General features: G+C 30.2%; 1 pseudogene; it reads right to left on the reverse strand.

Moving 5' to 3' along the window:
* Positions 1–805: 805 nt before the first annotated feature.
* Positions 806–11980, reverse strand: LOC114395949 (annotated as a pseudogene).
* Between the last annotated feature and the right edge of the window lie 11835 nt (positions 11981–23815).

Genomic DNA, 23815 nt, shown 5'->3' on the forward strand with positions numbered 1-23815 from the left:
CAAAAGTGAAAGTCGAAGTAAGCACATCGACATCAAGTACTTAGCCATAAGAGAACGTGTTAAAAAAAAGAAAGTGGTCATTGAACACGTCAGCACTAAGTTAATGATTGCTGATCCTTTAACTAAAGGCACACCACCAAAGAATTTTAAGGATCATGTAGTATGAATGGGACTTGGTTCCATGATGTAATTCCATTGTATGTACATTTGTTATATTCAATGAAACTCTTATTCAGTTAGATATTTTCTCATATGGTTTTGTGCACATATTTATTTATTTCGAGAAAAATCATTCGGTTTAGATCTAGAATAAACATATGGTTTATTCATTAAGTTAAGAGCTAGTGTTGAGAGACTTGATATATTGTGGTACATGGAAGATATTACTTATCATTAGAGGACCTATCACCATGACTCATATATTATGTTTCTTATTACGGTTAAGTGGGAGAATGATGGAATTTTTGGATGGCCCACATTCTTTTTCAACTGTTTTTTTGTTTTTTCCCATTGCAATTTTTCGGGAATTTGTTTTCTGAATCTGGTCCATTTTCCTTCCATGTTCAACCCTTATCTCTGCAACGTTCAGTAACAAACTCACGTCCCTATTCTCAAGCCCACGTTCTGATAATGAATTGGTTGAGCTCTGTGATGGGCAGACTCTATAAATAGGATGGGGTGCTCTCAGTTTTGTATCACCAAGCCTATTTCTCTATTCAGAAAAATACACCATCTATTTTAGAGTGAGTAAGGGTCTGGAAAAACAAAGCTGCCTTTCGGGTTCGTGCTTGCACCGCTTCGTGTTTCATCTGCAATGGCTGGAGGTACGCTTGTGCTCCTTTAGCTTTCGCTGTTTGATCTGAATATGAAATTTAAATTGATTTGCATGTTTAGATCAGTATGCACACCTTTTTACAAATACTATATTACGTAATGTACCTTGAGATAGATATCAATGACACGGTAGAGATTGTCGTCGACCTTACACGCATTCTTAGGAACCAGAATAGCGATGCTGTTGAACTTTGAGATGCTGAGATCGCCTTAGGCGGCAATCTCAGAGAGGTAGGCGTCGACGGTCTTCACGCATTGCATCGTGGCAGAGCAAGGCTCTTTGAACTCGGTGGTCATGAAAATTGCGTTGCCTTTTTCTTTTTCTACGAATTATGATATTGTTCTTCTCACACTTTTGAGATCGAAGATTCTCTCGCCGTCGTATGTGAAGGAGAGGACGAGGAGGTTGTCGATGGTGAAGTGCTCGAGAATCGTCGAGATCCGCTTCTCGAGCTCGGTTTTGCAAGTGGCAAAGGCGTGGAGGTAGATCGCGTAGCAGAGGAGGCAGCAGAGGAAGTGAATCAGAAACACGACTTTCTCCGAGGGGAATAAATCCATGATTGCTTCCAGAAGCTTCTGTTGTTTGGATCTGGAATCAGAATCGCCAGGATCTGTGGATCGGATTGCATTACCGGTGTGGTCATGGACGAGATCACGTAGAGCGTGCTTAGTGTAGGTGATGATCGCAACCTAGGGTTCTTCTTAGGGAGTCCCACAGGAGAAAGAAAAATATAATATATATATATATATATAGGTGCAAAATATTCTAAGACGGTTTTTTAAAAATCGTCTTAGAATGACAACTTTCTAAGGCGATTTTTTGTAAAACTGTCGTAAAGCTATTGCATTTAATTTCAAAAATGCCACCATGTTCTTTCTAAGTTGGTTTTTTATCAACCGACGTAAAAGCAATGTCGTAAAAAATGTTTTTATAGTAGTGAGTCGTCACTATTTTAAGTTAATTATTTTGAAATTTAAAATACTAACGGTGTTAACAAAATGTAGACAATGCTAACCAAACCCAAAGAAAAGACTAAAATAATACCTTTCGAAAACATGAAGGACTAAAATGGAACTTTCAAAACTTGATGTAATAAAATATAATGGACTAAAAATGACATTTAGCAAAAATTAAACTTATTTTTTTGTCACAAATTTAATGTGTGTTCTTATTTAAACTACATTTATTTAGTTCATATATTTAAGTTAGAAATGACTCATCTTATCTTTAATCTAATTAAGTTCAAAATTAATCACTACTAGGAAAATGCAATTTAGCGACTAAAATTCGCGACCGAAGTAGCCGCCGAAAAGCTTCTCTCGCTAATGAGAATGAATTTGCGACTGAAGTTTATAGTGGTGGCAAAGTTTCATGAGCGATCGAGTTAGCGACCGAACTAAAAGGTCACTGAAATACTAGGTAGCTATTTTGGTCGCTATATAACTAAATACAAGTATTATAGTAATTGAATTAGTGACCGAAGAGCTACTTTAATTAGCGATTGAGTGGTATTTGTTCGCTGTTATGATAGCCACCAAAACTTTTTCAGTCGGTACTAGATTAAATAATATCTTGATTTTAGTGACTGAATTAGCGACCAAAGTTTTTTCTAAAATATTTAAAAGCTAAATTTTAATTAATTATAAATATTAATAAATATATAATATACTTAAATAAATTTTACACTTGAAAAGCATAGAAATTAGTATATTAATAATATTTTTAATTAAATTAACAAACCAATATGTATAATATGTTATAAATCATAATAAATATATAATATTTTAATTATACTATGATAATTTTTAATAAAATTAACAAACCAATGTATATGTTTTTTGATTAATATAAATAAATCATGCTTATCATTAGTCTTTTAATTTTTGTTTTGTACAAAATAATTGTTTATTTTATATAGTTATTTAAAAATATAATAAATAAATACCCTTCATATTATGAAAATGTCATAATCAAATTTTGTAAAATTAAGTATTTTAAAATATAAGGCATAAATTTAACACTAATGATTCATTAAGGTTCAATATGGTGTAAGTGAAATTTACAATTTAACCTTAGTGCAATATGGAACTAAGCAAGGGCCAATAAGATGCAATGTGTAATTTATGCATTCACTAAAAGCTTAAATTAACTTTAATTTAAGACTTAATTGCAAAATATATCCTCTTATTTTGCATATTTTACCAAATCGGTCCCACTATTTTTTAATTCAATATCCGAGTTACCTTATATTTCAAAATTTATTATCTGAGTCCCCAAAATAATTGATTGTTAAATTTTAAACGTTAAATAGACTAGAAAGTTGATCAATATTTTCTTAAAAAATACGAACTTTAAAAATATTTGAGGAAAGACTAGAACCATGAAGCAAAATATAGTTTTAATATAAGTTTTATACGAAAATAATTTAAAATTATTTTTTTTCTTTTTTAATTTATGATATTTCTATAATATTATATATTATGTTTTAAAATATAATATATAAGATTAAATTCTATTTTTACGTAAATTAGAATATGTATATTTATATAAGTTTTATTTATATTTTATATATTGTATTTATATTTTAAAATAATACTTGTGATTTAGTGACAATATTTATTTTATCTGTATTAAGATATTCATGTTATCTATTGTAATATATATAAAAAATACTTTCAATAAAATACATACATAAATATTTTACAAAATAGAAAATATTATTGTTATATTTAGTTATGTGTATTTACTATATAATTTAATTCTTTAAGAAAATTACATACATGATTAAATAAAGTTAAATATAAACAAAAAAATACTATTATAATAAATAAAAAAATATCTTAATATATAGGTAACAAATATTATCATTAAATCACATATATAAATATTTAAAAGATAATAAAATACTATAATTTTATGAAATTATAATTTATATAAAAAATATGCATTAAAGATAAAATTTATATTATATCTTTACTATATAAAATAAGTTTTGCATAATGTAATAAAAATACATAAGATTTTAAAAATATAATATATAAAATAAAGGTAAAGCTTATATAAGTATAAATATTCTAATTTATGTGAAAATTTAATTTAATCATATATATTATATTTTAAAATATAATATATAAGATTATAAAAATATAATAAATTAAAAAAATAAAGTTTGAATTTTAAAATATTTTCATATAAAATTTATATTAATATTATGTTTTACACAAAATATTCAAATGATCATCTAATTGTAGTGGTTAAGGAGTGTCACTTACTCTAAGGACCATGGTTTTAATCCTTCCTCAAACATTTTTTTTCACAACGATTTTAAGTTTACTAAGAATATTAGTAGATGCATGGTAGATTTGATGCTCTCTTTTGTCAAATGTAGGTTCAACTAGTAGGTTCTATGGCTAGTATTGATGCTATGCAAACTTTGAATTTACACTTTATCAATCTTTACATTAGAACTTTATTATTAGATATATTTATACATTATGAATGTCTACTTTTATTTATAAGTTTAATTAAGAATTATATTTATAGTCAATAATTTTTAAGCATGTTTAAATGTAATAAATGAAAAGACAAAAACATATACCATATTTTGGTTTAATGATCGAATATAGCAATTGAATTTTATTTTAAATTTATTTTATATTTAAAAATTAAATATTAGACAGAGACAAAATTAGCGACCGAAATACATTTATTTATTTAACATTTAAAATTAATTATCACATAGAGACTAAAATAGCGACCAAAATAATTTTAAATTCATTTTATATTATAACATTAGTGATTGAGTACATTTTTTTAATTTTATTTAAAAATGAATTATTTAGTAGAGTCCGATTTAGCAACCGACTTTTATTTTAATTTATTTTATGTCTTAGGTGTAATTGTTTAGTAGCGACCTAATTTTGATTTACTTTATTTTATATTTAAAATTTTTATTGTTTATTAGCGACCGAATGAATAGTTAATTCTTCGGTCGTTGATTTGGTTCCAAGCAAAATAGGAATCAAATATGTAGTCACAAAATTATGTGTACTTGCGACCGAACATTTTGGTCGCTAAATAGTCACCGATATTCAATCATTGTCTTAGCGACTAGGGTTTTGGCAACGAATCTAATATCATCGCTATTTCGGTCGTTATATATTTTAGTGACCAAATTTAGGGATTTAGCGACTGATTCAGTTGCTAAAGCATACTTTTTTTTGGTAGTGAATTTTAACAAGTTGAAATTTTAGAAGTTAAAAATATTTTTTAAAATTAGATGGACCATTGAATTAGTCAAAACAATTGTTCAAGGTTCAATAATTTAAATGTAATTGAATTATGGTCATAATAATAATAATAATAATATAACTTTATAATATTGAAAACTAAAAATAAAATAAATTTATAAATTCTTAATTTCAAAGTACACATAAAAATTCTAATAAAGTATATCATAATATACTTAAGTTTAAGGTTCAATAATACACAACAATGTCCACGAATAATAGGAAGTTTATAACTAATAAAAGAAAAGAAAGTGAAAAATATTTTAGGTTGATTTTAAATGATTTAAGGAAAAAAAGAAAATGATATAGTACTACATATTTTTTATTGATCACTCATTGTGACTTTTGTTTATCAGGGTGCATGTGACCAATATTTACCATTTTTTTTCGGATTGGTTCTATGATTTATTTGGACCAGAAATTTGATCGATTTACTATTTTTTCGGTTGGAACAGTTCAATTTTCAAAACACTGAAAATTAAAGACCATGTGTATTTGAGTACAAATTCATTTTACTCTGAGTCAACTTAACTCCCTCAATTTTCTTATATATTCTTTTAAAAAGTATATAATTTTTTCAAAAATTATGTATTAAATAAAGCTTACTGACTTAATGAATAATATTTTGTGTAGCATGATACTATAGTATTATATTTAGATTAAATAATATTATTTGTGTTGAAATCTATATTATGAAATATAATTTAATTAAAATTTAATAATTTAACTAAATTTAAATATTATATCAATAAATAGGATTAATATTATTATCAAAATTTAATCGGGCGGTGAGTTTTGAATAAAAAAATTAGACACGAATCCTATTTTATATCTTTTTTAACTATTTATATAACACTGCTTTACAATGTAATTCAACTTATAATGAGTGTTTCCTCCACTCATAAATCAAACTGCATTTGAAATGTTAGTTTAGATATGGAATCGTTATGCTATATGTTTAAGGTATATATAATTTTGTCAGTAGAAATGATTGAATTTGTGATTTTTTTTCTCCTTTCTTCCTTTTAACCATCTGACTCACATTTATCTTCATATTTAGAATGAGTTAATATTCATTTTCTAAACTTGAAGTTAAAAATAATCATAACTCAACCAAACAAGGCTAATTTGCTTAAACTTTTTTTAGAACTCATGATTCTTCGATTTTTGTCACTTTTAAATAACTTGTCATGATACTGTAAAGATTTGGCCTCAACCACATAGAGTCGAATGTACCACATGCCATTTTTCAAAAAGTAGTTCATATAGAATTTTCCTGCAAGAACACCAAATCACATGAGCTATAGTACTGCTAACACTATTCATAGTTCAGCTTAGATTGATTTTGTGATGGGTGAGTGGGCATTTAATATGACGCCAATATGTATAAAATACATATATCACCTGCATATGCATTCATGCTCTAACTATGGGGGAATTGGTGTCCGTAGTATCCCACTACTTGGAGGGTTTCTAGGACCCACAGTTATTCGGCAAGTGCTCTCTTGACTTTCCTTCAATAATTATTTTATTTAATTTTTTGAAGAAAAAAAAACAAAAATTTTAACTGTGGGTTTTTTAATCCGTTCTTTAAACATATTTTAGATTTTGACTTCGATGAACTACAAGAAAGGCACTAGTTTCATGTTTAAAATATTAGGTCATGGATTTATTTATACTTTTATAGCAGAACATTCCAAGGGTATAATAATATTGAATATCAAGTGAGTGTTGACAAAATAGTGTTAGTGGGGACTATAAACTTAGCCAAATAACTTGAATGGGGGGCATGCGTACTTAATTGGCTGCCCCAATCGTTCTTGATCTTGATGAGCACACTGAGGCTCACACAAATTCCATCACGTCGCCGCCGTTACTTGTGCTTCCACCACCAAGTCGTTGTCGCCCCGAGAAGAGGATGTTGTGGTTGATTCGAGAAGAGAATGTGAAGTGGGTTTGGGAATTTTGACAAGTGGATTTGAGATCTAACAAGAAGGAGAAAGAGGGATTTGAGAAGAAAATGTGAAACGGAGAAATTTGGGAGAGAGACCATATGATTTTACAATGTGAGTAGCGAATCTGAGATATGAGGAGAAAAAGAAGTTTAGGTTCATCGTTGTCAATGAAATAGAGAGGAACTAGTGAAGTGAGCAATAGACTGAGTGATAGTAGTAGGTTTTTAAAATGCATAACATTGGTTTTGCTAATAACCATTGTTAACATCAATTTTATCAAAATTGATGTTAACAAAATTTATTTATTTACAAAAATGTCATCATACATAATTTAAAATTAATTTTACAATGTTAAATTAATAATGTTGAATATATATTTTTTAGTATACAAATGGAAAAATATTTATTAAAGGAAATCAATTTTTTATTAGATTTTAGTATCTCGATAATTAGTCGTTAGTTCTTGATCAAGAAATATCTCAAAACTCAACTAATTTTGTTTTTGGGAAATCACATTAATTTGTGAGTCTAAGTCATGATTTTGTAATGAATATTTATATATTTAATTATTTATTTCTTACAATATCATTCTTTAAAGTTAATCTTGTTTGATATATAATCGTAATAAAAATTATTATATAATAACTCTTAAAATAAAAACTGGCGTGTCAATTTTTTATAAAGTCACATCAATAAAATTAAAACATTTAAATTTAAATGTAAAAGTTAAATTCATTAAAAAAAAAACTTTCAATGAGTACAGCATCCAATACCTTTTGAGGGGCTGAATTCAAATACGTTTGGTCGGTCATCTACTGAAAAGATAAGAAAGCGCGTTCATGCGGTTTATCTCAAGTGCACCGTACATGGTCCAAGGAACAGAGGGGATAAACTCTAGCAAATAAAACTTTTTTTTTTTTAATTTCTCCTTTTCTTCTAACTTTTTCAGCATCTTGCCATGATGAATGAAATGAAATAATATTTCCTCCCCTCAATGGATCCATTCTAAATAAATGAATAGAATTTAATTAAAAGGTATCGGCAATATTAAGTTTTCAATTATAGAAGGTATCGGCAATATTAAGTTTTCAATTATAGATTGTAATTATAATAAAATTCGGGGGAGGGGGGAGTTCCTTTATTAAAAAAATGCTGAAAAGTGTCTTTTTGCAGAATTGTACAATATAATTAGAATATAGGCAACATACTTTTTTTTTGCATTGTTGATTAATCCAGTAACACATATTTGAACTTGTACCTCCTTTGGTATGGCAACATTGAAACAATTAGACAATCAATTGCTTCCTAATTCTGTAGCCTTGATGCTCTAGCTGCCATAAGTACAACCATATTCCTTTCAACACGTTTTGCAAAAACCTGTCAAATATTGGTAGCTAGTTGTCAAGAAAAACGAAAAAAAGAGTTAACAATTTGGAACATTTCCATGCAAAATATATATAGACATGTACATGCATGCGTGCACATAGACATCTATTTTCATATGCAAAATTAAAAGATTCCATGTGAAATAGATATTTTCAAGACTTTATGATAAAAGGCAAGTTGCTTGTCAATTATTAATATTAGTCATCATTTTCCCATGATATGCCATTATTCATGAAAGTGAGATGTTTCTTTAAGAAAATGACTACTCTTATTTTAGAGATAGAGGTGATCAATTGAATGTGTTTAATTTGCGTATGAAGGAATCTCCCAATTGATGTACAAAGCACCTTTTACATTTCAAATTAATACCTATGACTAAACTTCATATCTAACTACTTGTTATGTTCAATGTATTGTAGGTATGTATAAGTACGACCCGAATCATGTCCTTGTCCACTATAAGTTTTTTAAGAGTTAATTAATGTGCTTGTTTTGTTAGTAAATAAGACGATCCGTTCCAACTATTATTCAATGGCAGTCACTCTCTTTATTATGGCACCTTGCACATCGGGGCGTGTAAGCCATTAGGCCATTGAGGCAATGATCTTGGATTTCCAATTTTTTTAGGACCTCGATATTTTGATATATTTTTTAATAAAATATATTTTTTTATTAATTTTAATTATTAAATGATAAATTATGTAATAGTATGGTATACTATTTAGTATTATTTTTATTAATAAAATCATAAATATTAAATATAGATGTAAGTATTATTATAAATAATTTAAGTGTAATTTTATTATTTATTTAAAAAAGTTAAGCAAATTATTTTATATCTATTTTGAATTTTACCTTTTTCCTCCCTATAAATATATTATTGAAATTAGTATAGAATGTAAATTTAATGATTGAATCTATAATTAATATATATGAAAAAAAATATTTGTTGCAAATGTCACCAATATCATACATTTAATTAAAATTCTATTTGCATAAACCATTATAAATTTAAATGTACATATTTAATTGGAAGTCAATCTAAATATATTTTTCAAATATGAAATCATGCTCAATTTTTTATTTGAATTCTAAAACTTAAAAAATTTATATGGGAATAAATTGAAAAACTCTTGATTCATTTTTAAAAATAAAGATATTACAAAAGTGTATACTAAAAAAATTATACTATAATTAAAGTATTACAACATTATATTAAAAGATTATTTTTTAAAACATGCATTGTTTCTAAAATATTATTAATAACACTTATAACAATAATTGTTATTGAAAAAAATAAAACTAAAATTATTTAAATCTTATATAACATTAACTATGTTAAAAATAGGTTAATTAAAATTTACATTTATATACTAAAATAAAATATTATAAATATTTACATATTAAACTTTGATAAATATAGAATAAATAAATAAAATAATGATAAATTAAAATTTATAAATTTCGCTTTAGGCCTAGTAACTGTTGGACACGGTCATGTCCACCATACCCATAAAAACTATTAAAAATACTATATTCTTATCTTATGAAAGACATTTGGAAATGTTGGAACCAATGTACTAAGCATATGCGTTGCATTGCAAATTAAACCTGCTGAGACAACTAGTGTGAAGTGTAAACAGAATGGAAAAACTATGCAACTTAAAGTAGAGAATGAATACAAAATAGCCAACAACCATTAAATTCAGCATGCATACCAGCTCAAAGAATTTTCTAAATATAATAACAACAGAATGGAAAATGATATATAGAGACAAAATCCAAGGAATTACATGTATAAAAGACATAAATAAAAAAAGGTTTGTGATCTCTTAATAAACAAATTTCAATGGAGAACAAAAATCAGAATAAACCCACGCCAGTCACTATTATAATTAACTTCCATTCTCATTCTTCCTCTTTTATGTGCATACATTATTTGAAGGTCTTCCACTTTCAATATCTATATTAGGATAGTCAAGTTAACTGACTACCCTAATAATCGAAGATACGTACACATATTTTATGAAAACTCAAATCACATGCAATTGATTTTTTTTTTTTTCATTTCTGATTTCACCTTTTAACCAACGCTTCTAATTAACACATTCCAACACTTAATAATTAAAATCAATTTGACCCTAATACAAAACAAACATATTACTAAAGCATAAACATAAGCTATCTCTGTAACTTCTGCACTCACCGGCAAAGTACTCTCCAATAAAGAGAATAGAGGACGAAGAAAGAAGGGATAGAGAGGTGTCAAAAGATGAGTAGTACTACATGCATTAGATATTCGGTCGTATAGTGTGGTTGGAGTAGAAAATAGAATTCACATATCGGTGGCTGGTCATTGATGGCCCCTAAGGCGTTTTTGGTGCAGAAATTGGTGGTAGGGGCTCTATCGCCAATGGCGCAGTTTCTATGCATCAGCCAATGGTGAACCTTCGGACCGGTATGAAGTGGGTCAGCCAAACCATGTTCATGGTGGTGCATAGTGTTGCATGCATTAGAAAAAGGATGAGGGTTTGTTGATGATGAACAATTGGTGGTGTGACTGTGAAGTTATGGGGGCATTGGTGGGTGTATATCACCACCTAGATTGTGAAGAAAAGATGAACAAAAATTTTAAAATTGTTTTTAATTATTAATTATAACAGTAAAAAAATTTTGAATCTAAGTTCTGATGCATATATTCCAACTCTACTATTAAGCTGAGCCTTATATATCAGTTCAATTTAATTAGAATGATGACACTGTAAAACACTTTTGAAGTGTCTTCCAATTAAAGATTCCCATGTATAATAGTAGTAATATGTATGGTATGTTGACTTTAAAATAACTATTTTAAATTTTAAAATATTCTCATGTATAATAGCAGTAATATGTAATTATGTATATATATAGTATGTTTCCTTTTAACATGCTCTCTCATATTTGTTAATTTCAAGTGAATTTTGCTCTTACATTCAGTTCAATACTATTGCTGTTAGAGTATTTAATAAGCATAAAATATTAATGTATTTGATTCAAAATATCCTTATGTAATTTAATATAGCTTGTAATTGTGATTTGTTAGTTGAAAAAAAATAATTAATGTATGGGACATTTATTTTTTTAGAATGATATGATAGTGAAAGAAATATAACTCCGGTTAATGTTTGTAAGTTTAGTTCACAAGAATAATTTTGGAAGAAAAAAAAATATGAATTTAGAAAAAATTTGACGTTCTAAATTAAATTAATTAAAAATTGAATTCTAGTTAATCAATTAATTAAACCTTATAATACATACTAGAGGAAGTGTATGATGTCTTAATCCAATTCTTTACCACATCTAGGTGTTTTTTTTTTATGGAGGGTGAGGCTCTTGAGTTAGAAGTAGAGTGTTGCTAGGTGCACCTAGCATTTTTGCTGGTGCACCCAGCAAACCTATTAAATGCCAAAATTGCTCCTACCATCTTTCTTCCTTAAAAATGTCATTTTTTTTTCGAAAAAGCTTCTTACCTCCATTTTCAAAAAGCTTTACTTCTCATTTTCTCTTTTTCGTGCGGCGTTGCCTCTGGTTCGTGGGGGTAGCAACGTTGAGCGCAGCGGTGAAGGTGAAGTTTCTGGCGTCAAGCTTTGCGGTGGTCGGTGGCAGCAAACGAGGTACGCAGATGGTGTTTGTTCGTCGCGGACGTACGGATGACTTCCGGATCAAGTTGATCCGTAAGTTCCGGATTAAGTTGATCCGTAAGTGTATTATTTTTTGTATTTGCTGTTTTTCATCTGTTTTTGTATTTTTGCATCTGTTTTTCCATTTATTTTCCTTTTTTCTTTTAAATTACTAATTTTTTTGTATGGCCATTTTTTGTTTGATTTGGTTAGATGGATGAAGATGAGTGAATGTATGAAATAATATCTGAACGAGCGGATATGGATTATGAAAATGCAGAATCATGGGTGCGAATGAATCACATGTTGATTGTTTGGATGCGTTCAAGACTTCTCAGGTTATAATGTTAATGTTTGTCACATATTTAATAAAATGAATACTGGTAGAAAACTTAAATTATGTGGATTTTGTAGGTGTTTGAGTGCCGAGAGGATGTTTTGCGATGGACTCGATCCGTGGCTCATGAAAACGGATTTATGGCGGTGATTTTAAGGTCGAACACAAACACAGGTAGTAGAGGAAGGAGTACGTTTGTGTTAATTGGCTGTGAAAGGAGTGGCGAGTATATGTGTAGGAAAAAAGAATTTATCAAAAAAGACACTGGGACTAGGAAATGTGGGTGTCCCTTCAAGCTTCGTTGCAAGCCAGTGGTTGGAGGAGAAGGCTGGATGGTGAAGTTGATTTGTGGAGTGCATAATCATGAATTGGTCAAGTCATTAGTTGGACATCCATATGCGGGGCGATTGACTAAAGCTGAAAAAACACTTATTGCTGATATGACGAAGTCCATGGTGAAGCCAAGAAACATTTTGCTAACTCTGAAGGAACACAATGCCAATAACTGTATGACTATTAAACAGATATACAATGCAAGAAGTGCATTTCGTTCTTCCATAAGAGGAAGCGATCTTGAAATGCAACATCTGATGAAGCTTCTTGAACGTGATCAATATATTTATTGGCACAGAATAAAGGATGAAGACGTGGTTCGTGATATCTTTTGGTGTCACCCTGATTTAGTGAAGTTAGTCAACACATGCAATTTGGTGTTTTTGATAGACAACATCTACAAAACAAACCGGTATAGACTCCCATTGCTCGATTTTGTTGGGGTGACACCGACTGGGATGACATTCTCTGTCGGTTTTGCATATGTGGAGGGTGAACGCGTTAATAATTTGGTATGGGCTTTACAACGCTTTCGAGGCCTTTTTTTAAAGCGTGATGCCCTCCCTGAAGTTATTGTCACTAACAGAGACCAAGCATTGATGAATGCAGTGAAAGATGTATTCCCTGAATGCACAAATTTGTTGTGCATCTTTCACATAAACAAGAATGTGAAGGCTAAATGTAAATCACTAATTGCGCAAAAAAATGCTTGGGATTATGTCATGGATTGCTGGGGATCTCTGACTGATTGTCCTTCAGAATAGCAGTTTGATGAATGCTTGAAGAAGTTCGAAGTAGCTTGCACACGTTGGCCAATATTTTTTGACTATGTCAAGGAAACATGGATAATGCCACACAAGGAAAAATTTGTTTCCGCTTGGACTAATAAGGTGGTGCACTTAGGAAACACAACAACAAACAGGTATGAAACTGTTCAACTATTTCTATTAACGTTGAAAAATTTATGGAATTGTATTATTGTATATGTTTATTTTTATTTGTGTATTTGAAATGTAGGGTTGAATCTGCTCACTCGTCTTTAAAAAGACTATTACAAAATAGCATTGGAGACTTATGCAGTGTGTGGGATGTCGTGAACAACATGATTACGTTGCAGCACACACAGATTAAAGCATCATTTGAAACAAGTACACATGTCGTTGGACATGTGTTCCAAAAAACCTTATACAGGAGGCTGCTTGGAATGATTTCAAGGTATGCTTTAAATCAGATTGCTGCTGAATTAGAGTGTGTTCACTATACTGGCAAGAATCCCTCAAGTTGTGGTTGCGTGGTGAGAACCACGCTTGGTCTTCCTTGTGCTTGTGAGCTATCCAAATATGTTGGTGGTTACATCTCACTTGATTCAATCCATATGTTCTGGAGGAGACTCAGTTTTTCAGACCAAGGGTTATCTGAGCCCGAGGTGGGCATCAAGGACGTAATGGAAACAATATACCAAAAATTCGAAGAACTTGATGTTTGTGGCAAGTTTACTCTAAGAAGTAAACTTTGGGAAATTGCACACCCTGATCAGAATTCGATGTGTCCTCCTCCAGCAAAGGTTAACACAAAGGGGGCACCGAAGAAAACTACGAGTAGGAACCCAAGGTCAACAAAGCGCGATCCATCTTATTGGGAGTATGTAGATGCCTTTGAATCACAACAAAATAGCAATTCGTCGGTGAGACGTACTGCATCATCCTCTGAGCAACCGAATCGAAGAACGATGATGCCCATGATGAACCAGTTTCAGCCATTTATGCACGACTTCATTGATAAGATTGTTGATGTCAAAGGTGATGGTAACTGTGGATATCGGTCGGTTGTCGGTTTATTAGGTATGGGTCAAGACTCTTGGTCGGTGGTCCGCAACCATCTGCTTAAAGAACTTGCCAATTTCTCAGAAGACTATATCAAACTCTTTGGTGGCACGGAGAGATTTGAGGAATTAAGGATGTCACTACTTGTTGATGGGTTAACCAAGGTATGTAATTTATGAATTTGATTTTTAAGACTTTAGTTTGAAATTAAGTTTGACGTGTATATTTGTTTTATTCAGGTGACAACGAATAAGTGGATGGATATAACGGACATGGGACATTTCATTGCATCAAGGTATAACGTAATCGTTGTATCCTTGTCTAAACAACAAAGCATGACATTCTTTCCCCTTAGAAGTCAACCGCTGACAAATTCTTCATTGCATCGTATAATTTGTATTGGTCATGTGTATGACAATCATTTTGTTGAGGTACATTGTAGATATGAAGTGTTTTTTTTTATGATTATGCAATGAGTTTTGTAGGATTGAGTTAACATTTTTTTTTCGCATACACAACAGGTTTATTTAAAAGAACGTTGTCCCTTACCGCCTGTATCATTGTTATGGTCTAGCAATTGTCATCCGCAGGCGAAGTCGTGGCCAAATCCATATATTAGCATAATGCAGCATTACAAGAGCTTCGTGATGTTTAAGAGAGACTATGTTGACATAAATGATGATTGAACATGTAATTTATAAATGCCTGATCGTTTTGAACATGTAATTTATTTGTTACGTCCACAACAAAATTATTACTTAATTCTAAAAAAGCATGTATGATATATCGTTGTCTGACTTGACTACACATTATGGAAAACCGTGTATGATAAATTGTTGTCTTCATTAACATAAAGCGCGTGAAAGGATCCTGCACAGCATGACTACACATGTAGATCTGATGCAAGCTAAAGCATGTCATGTCATTCGTGTAGTTGACAACACATACAAAAAGCATGTGCATGTGTATTTTCAATCTTTAAAAAATGTAGCACTGATATTAAAATTCATCTATATATATGGCACAACCTAACCTTGTAAGAAAGCACAAGTTTCAATATCAACCTAAGTCTTACAAAAAACTATGGCATTCTTGGGAGAGACAAGCAGTCAGACAGTTGTGAACTCCACATTAGGTTTTATTTTTCCAAATGGATCCATTGTTCACAACGACAGTGGTGTTTCCTTCCAAGCTTCCACTCCAGTTCCCATTCAAGTACCTAACGGGTGTGATTTTCAAACGTTAAAAACCAGAATACACAATACCCTTAAGCTAACCGACAAGCAATTTTTGGATGAAATTTACTACCGGCAGTTTTTCACGTATGCAGGTAATCAATTTCGGTTTCAATGTATGCAACTGAAAGATGATGCTAATGTTAACACAATGTTAATGTGTAATCATGAATTTTCGTTTGTTGGTCCGATTGAGTCATTATTTTAAACTTACTTGAAACTACTATGAGCCCTACTCATGATGCCCTGCTATATTACAATGGGAGGTGGAACATGTCACGCCAAAATGAGTTTGTTGGTTACTCGTTCACATGAAAAAATCCCAAAAACTTTGACATTCCCACCGGATGTACCATGGATGAACTGAAGGATTTGATCAAACAAGTTGCGCCTCGTGGGATTCCCCCTTATGGTGTTGATGAAACACAAATGGTAAGGCCATTGTTTTTTCGGAAACCAAGTCACCATGAGTATTCAGAAAAAGTTATAAAATTTGAAATACTTGAACTCAAAACCAACGAGGACGTGATGAAGGTTCTCATTGAGTCTAACTACTGGAAAAAGATTGGGCCAATAGAAATTTTAGCTGTTTTCAGTAAACCTGTACCGCAAATGGAAGACGAGTTGTCCTAGTCGCAAAATTAGCATGAGTTAGTTAGTTGTAGTATTTGATGGAAATTTAATTTCGTTCGACTATGTTGAAGTTAATGTACTGTTTGAATTCATGTATTGCATAATCGTTTTCAATTACAAGAATCTCAACTAAAAAAATAGATTTCTATATATAACAAACTAATTAATAAATTATTGTTTTTCTTCTTACGGATCAAGGTGATCCGTACGTTGATCCGTAAGACACTTACGGATCAAGGTGATCTGTAAGTGTCTTACGGATCACCTTGATCCGTAAGAAGAAAAACAAGCAGGGGCAATTTTGGCATTTAATAGGTTTGCTAGGTGCACCAGCAATAGTGTTGGGTGCACCTAGCAACACTCTTAGAAGTAATGGATAGTCCAATCACATAATGGGCTTTCAAGGATGTCCATTTTTTGTACTTTACTCCAGACACAAAAGAGAGTTCTTGGTTCAATGAATTTAAAAAGAAAAAAAGAAGTATAAGAAATTATCCCATCAACAGAAATAGCAATAAACTAGTGATTATTTTTGCGCTAAGGGGAGGTGGATGAAGGGCTTGGGAACAATCGCTTTGTGAAACTAGTTTAGAACATGCTTCTATTTTGAGTGACAATTGGAAATATCTGGTCAGAGCATGCCATGCTCATTTAGGATTTGAGCTTTTTTTAATGTTGGGAAATTTTGGTGAGCTGAGTCTCAAAAGTTTTTCAGGATTAGGATAGTTCACAATTCAAAAATGTTTACTGAAATACTTTAAAATTATCTAACAGAAAGATTTTCATATTAGCAGTAAAATTAGAAGTATTTAAATATGAGTTTTATTATTTGTATAATGTTTATATTAAAAGTGTGGCTTGATGTTTATTATAAGATTGAATCTAAAATGTCATATATATATATATATATATAAAGTATCTTATAAAGGTTATATTTTGGTAAAATTATAACTAATAAACCAGCTGAAAGCTTATAAGTTATAAGTTAGGAGTTGAAAAATAAAAAATTAGTTGAAAACTTATAATTAATTGATTTAATTGAAAGTATTTAATAAGATCAATAGATAAATACCAAATGACGTAAAATGCCATATTTTAATATTTTTTACATTTGAATTTAATTCTAATAAATTTTATTCTTAAAAAGTATGATAATAATTTTTAAATTTTGTATTATAAGAAAATGGTAAATATTTGATAATTTTGCTCATATTGTTTAAACTCAAAATTTTCATTTTATTCCAAATAAGTAAAATAAATGAACTAAATTTTGTTACAATTATTTTGTTTAAAATTATTATTTTTACATTTAAATATTTTATTCATAATACTATTTAAAAACAAAAATGAATAGTTTTTTTTCTTTATAACTTTTTTAAACATTTATTTTTCTATTTATATGTACAATAATAACTTGGATGTATATGTCTCTCATTTGCATAACTACGAAACATGATAAAAAATGAGATCTTTTATTTAAAACTAATAATATATATTTGAAATTCTGTTTAAATTAGGTCATATAATTAAAAATAATAATTCAACAAACAATTATAAAGTTGATATGGTTTAAATAATTCTAACCTTAAGGTACGGCGTGATGATGGTGATTGATTGTTGTGTGTGTAAGAATGGTAAATTAGATAATAAAAGTTTTCTAAACAATAAAAAAAAAAGATAAGAGGTTCTAAATTAAATAAAAGGGTAAAACAAAATTTCAAATAAAATAACAAGGATAAAACTGAGAATAAAAAAGCTAGTAAGTTTTAAGTTAGCTTATTTTTTCATAAGTTACCTTAAGTAGCTTATGTTGATAAGCTACTTGAAGCATATTACGGAAAATAAGCTATTAAAATAAGTTCATGTACTAAACAAGTTTATTTTGATCAAAGTAGCTTATAAGCTAATCAAAAGTGTTTATAAGCTCCTCAAACGCCTTACCAAACATAACCAAGTCAATTCTAGCACAATGTGACAGTGAAAGAAACAATCCATTAATGTTTATTAAGTTTGTTTACAAGGATAGTTTTAAAAAAATACTAATTTAGGATAAACTTAATACTCTCAATTAAATTAATTAATTTTTTAATCTCAACAAATTAATTAACTTTTTTTTTGTTTAACCAAAGGTATTTGGGATTTCTTATCTGACATTCAACTAATCATCTCCTACCGAATTGATCCATTTTTGGATAAAATGATACCTCCACTTGCGACTCCATACCCAAACTGGTGATCGAACCCTAAATTTTAGTTAAAAAACTCAAGTGTCAAATCACTTGTGCCAATAATTTTTTATTCTAACAAATTAATTAACTGGACCTTATAATAATGATCGGAAAAGATATTAAAGAGTATTTCGTGACACTTCTCTTTTTCTATTTCAAATCAATTATGTGCAATTGTGCATGCATCTTGAGAGTATTTTGGTGATGGAATATTATAATATCATGTTCATGTAAAGGCTTATAACGTCCACCGAGGCCTTTTCAACCCAAACTAGGCTAGCACTTTAGCTGATTCAAACAAGCATTAATATCATGGATCAAGTTTCTTCGGCGATGTCACTTTTATATGACCTAAATGTAAATATTATGACCCAATGAAAAGGCCTTTAAATTTGATTGAGATGTCACTTATGAGAAATACATTTCACATATTATCATGAGAAAATAAATAATAAATTAATAGTATAAAATACTTATATATATTTCATTATTATTTATCTCATATCACTAATTTTTGTAGACACACTACTACAAAACAAGATAGAATTAACATCACCCAATTAACATTGGTTTTAAATTAACAAAAGCATGGTAACAATTTTGTAAATGAAGTTTTTTTGTTAACATCATACGACTAAAAACACAAGAAACCACGACGGTGAATTGACGACGGTTTTATCCGTCATCGTTACAAAATCGGGGGTAATTTTTGTAAATTTCAATAAAATTATAACGACAACTTTTAAAAAAATAACGTCAAAGCCTGAAATCGAAGACGATTCTTTGTAGAACTGTCATTGAACTCGTTAATTCAAAGATGGTTTTCAAAAACCGTCTTTGATGGTGAATTGTTTTGGCTTTTATACTCGAATCCTTTCTCAGCATCTCACTCTGTCTCATTAGCTAGCACCCTCTCAGAGTTTCTTTATGCCCTCTCTCACTCGTGCCACCGTCAAAGGTGTCCACCGCCACTGTCAAAGTTGTCCAACGCTGCCGTTGAAGGTGTTAGTGCCACCGTTGAAGCTTCCTTCCAAAGAAGAAGGTTATTGGCTACATATCGGTGACTATTCTTTGTATTTTTTTTGCAGCCTCCGGAGAAGAAGGTTCCTCACACCATCGAGAACACGAGGAAACTTGACAAGATCATTTGCAAGCCCGACGATGATGAGGTTTTGAACTTTTATTATTAGAATTTTTATTTTGATTTGTGCCTTGTGTATTATTGTCCTGAGTTTTAATGTGACAAGGTTGCAAGGTTTATGATAATTCCTTCGTATTCGTTTCATTTGGAACTCAAGTCCAGGTTCATGAATTAGGCTTCTCCTACATGAAATCTGCTTATTGTTTGCAAAATTTGTAAAATACTAATTTGTATGAGTCATAATGTGAGAAAGGAACAAATGGACGGTGGTCTTCAAATTTTTTTGTCGTGATCTCAAGTCTCGATGGTGTCATGGCTTCAAGAGTTGAACAACCCATCAATGGTTTTCTAGCTACCAAGATGTTTGAATAATGTTTCTTTGGGTTCGGATAAAGTTTGGAAATTTGTTATGTGTTTTCTATCTCACCTTTTATTTAATTTTAATTTTATTTTGTGTGTGTGGTTTAATGGGTGAGAATAAGCAGAAGAAGATTGTGAATTAACGTGTCTAAGGCTGTTGGATATACATCAGGTTGTCCTTCCAATCCCATAATTCTATTTATTTTCTTAAGAAAATGCAAGCTTTTTTTTTTATATTTCTTGGTCAATCAAATTCTACATAGGTTTCTTTTTTAAGAAAATGTCGAAATTGTCTGAATAAGTAAAAAAAAAAATTATTGCATGTTGAATAGCTAAATTTGAGAACAATGTATTTGACTTTCAAATTCAAGTCTCTTATTGCTTGACTCTGTCCTCATAATAAAAGAAAGGAATGGATTGATAAGGGTAAAAATATTACATTACTTATTTTGGTATTTACAATGTATTTATTCATTTCATTGTGGGGGAAGTCAAAGCTATGAAATGTTTAAAAAAGAGGAGCTTATCTGATGCTTATGTTCCTTTTTTTTTCAACCCATCATATGTAAATTCTTATGGATTTTATTTCAAGTAATGTAATATTAGTTGAGATGTTTTGGGTCTAATTTGTTGTGTCACTTTAAGAATTTGTGTGATGGAATTAATATATTTGTATGTTGAATCTTCCTAGGAGAAAAGTTCAATGTGTGGTGGTACCAATATTGAATGGAAGCTTGGAGAAGGAAAATATTCAATATATAGATACCTCCTTTACTCTCTGTCAAATTTATTTTGGATTTATATGCTTATTTCTTCCTTATTTTTTTTTTCTATTATCAGCGTATAGATATACAGCTTGGAATGGCAATTGATAGTACCAAAGCCACTCTTGTTGTGAAGTGTAGGCTTGCATGTGAGATGGTGAAATGTTGGCAACAGGTTTTATAACTTGTTTGTATGGTATCTCTACTTGATTGTTTTACTATTTATGTTATTGGGAATTACTCATTTTTATTTATTTGTGGTTGTATCTAACATTTCTAAAAGGATAGCACATTTCTCTTGGGATCTATATTGTATTGATAACAGTTTTTTCCTTTGACAAATTTTTGTCTCTATTCTATATGCTCTACTCATGTGTGTGTGCACTTGTGTGTGCATTAGTAATTTAACATGAGTGCATTTGATCAACATACATTGAGTTGATTACATTGTTTATTTACAGGCTCAAGATAACATTATGAATCTTCCATTAGATAATGGTTGGGGTGAAAAGCATTGTCTTTTTGTGAAATGGAAATATGTTGAAGCAAAGGTAAGTCCTTCCCCTTAGTTATTTGCTTCTTTATATTTAATTATTATTCTTACTGTATAGTTGTATGAATGGAGATCAATTTTCTGGTCTAAAGATTACCTTAAGCAAATAATGGAGATGAAGGTATAAATTGGTTCGAATAATTGATTTTCCTCTACAACTTCAATATGAAATATGGAGTTTGTGTGCAAAATTAAGAAGTCGAGGGGATTGAATCTTTGTTTTATGAGACCAATTTTAGTTGGAACTGGCTAAAGGGGTATTTGGTTGAATTTTCAAAACAGATAGGTGTTTTTGGTAATGAAACATTTACCATGTTGTTGCTAATTTTGAGATAGATGATGATGATTAAATCTTCTACTAAAGCTTTTACTATTGCTATCAACCAAGCCCAAATGGCTTTGATATTCTTGAACCATGATATTGTATCATGTTGTTGCATCTTACATTATAGGTAATCTGATAAATATTTTACCAGTCTCTAAGAATTATTTCATTATATTTTTCAACGCCATTTTATGAATACATATTATACATGATGAGTCCCTAAGGAACAATGTGATTTCGATATAAGAGATAAGGTATCTGCATAGTAGTTGGGGTATGGTTGTAAATGCTCAAGCAATTTGATGTTTTTTCTTAATTTTTTTGTTTGTAATAATTGTATTTAATGGCATAAGAGTGATAGGTACATATGTTATATGTTTTCTTGTGCTTTCAACATATTCATATTTAGTTTAGGAATGAGTATATGGGATGCATTCTGCTGAAGCAATTGATATGAAGTTGTGATATTTTTGTTCTAATGATTTACTAGGCTGCAACATATTATTATCATGGTTTGATTCTTGATGAGGGAAATACAGAAAAATCTCATGGGATGGTTGTAGTTGCTTTGCAAGCAGCAAATGAGTATTTCAAAGAAAGTAAGAAGTTGTGTGAGGCATTCAACGTAGCATCTCCATTGTCAAGGTTATCATTTTCCTTCCCTCTTACACACTTTTATGTTGTTATATGCTCTCAGAAAACAAGGTTTTAGCCTTCTTTAAGAACTTGCTGAACCAACAGTTAGATGTAATGCACATGTTTTTTGAATAATACAATACCATTATTAGTTGTGGTTATCTGCTGGAGCTGGAACTGGTAGTGTGATGTTTGGTTTCATGTTTTCTAATTAATATAATTCCATCTTCTTGAAATTCAGATAAATGTGAGTTAAGTTTCTAGTTTTTTGAGGCTATTCCCGGAAAACCTTGTGCGAAGCATCCTTGTGATCTTTGCTTTCTTCTAGTTTCTTGTACCTTCGAGAATTTATTCCTTACTTTCACCTTTGGATTACCCTTATAATGTGAGTATTTTTTTTTGCTAGAAGGAGTGTTTTTAATTTTTGTGTTTGTCAATCCTAGTTTTTGAGCAATTGAGTATTATAGCTGCTCTTATTTCTCTGCAGGGCTCTAAGCGGTCTCGAACAGGGGTGACAGAGTCGTTAAGTATAGCTACAAACATTTCTGTGCAAGATGCTTACATGTCTGATTTTGGTTCCATGGAAGTGAACAATCCAGCCATTATAGGAGTAGGAAATGAGCCAATTAGGTCTTATTGGAACTGGGATGATGATGATAGAGGCATGGAAATGGATATTCAAGCCATTCTATCAGAGTTTGGTGTTTTGGTGACTTCTTCGAAAATGATGTTTTGCCTTTTGGAGAGGTATCTGAATATTTATACTACTATTTAAAGAGGATTTCTTCTTTTAATTTCCACTTTTTTCTCCTCTATAATCCTGAGTTTAGTTAGAGCCATTGAGTTGTGACTTCCATTTCTTAACAAGTGCACAACACAATTAAACTCCCAAATTGTAAATTACGCATCCATAGAGTTGTGTTACTCTAAAATTATGCTTTTTTTTTCGTTCTAATAATTTATAAATTGGAACAAGTTTGGTTTTCTTATGGATAAAAATACAAGTTCCAAAGCTGGCTATAGAATCTTTTTATTAAAATTTTATTGTTTTATTAGAATTTTTCTTTTTATTATTTTATTAGAATTTTTAATTTTTTTTTAAAACATTCTAAGATGGTTCTTTGAAAAACCGTCTTAGAATCCTCAAATTTTTTTATTCTTTTTTTTAAAAAAAAAAATTCTAAAACGGTTTTCTAGAAAACCGTCTTAGAAAATCTATTTTCTAAGATGGTCTTTGGAAAACTCTTAGGATCCTCATTTTTTTATTTATAAAAACATACATTCTAAGACGGTTTTATGTTACCATTTTAGAAGGGTATCATT

This window comes from Glycine soja, chromosome 1 (genome assembly GCF_004193775.1).
Source record: "Glycine soja cultivar W05 chromosome 1, ASM419377v2, whole genome shotgun sequence".
NCBI lineage: Eukaryota > Viridiplantae > Streptophyta > Magnoliopsida > Fabales > Fabaceae > Glycine > Glycine soja.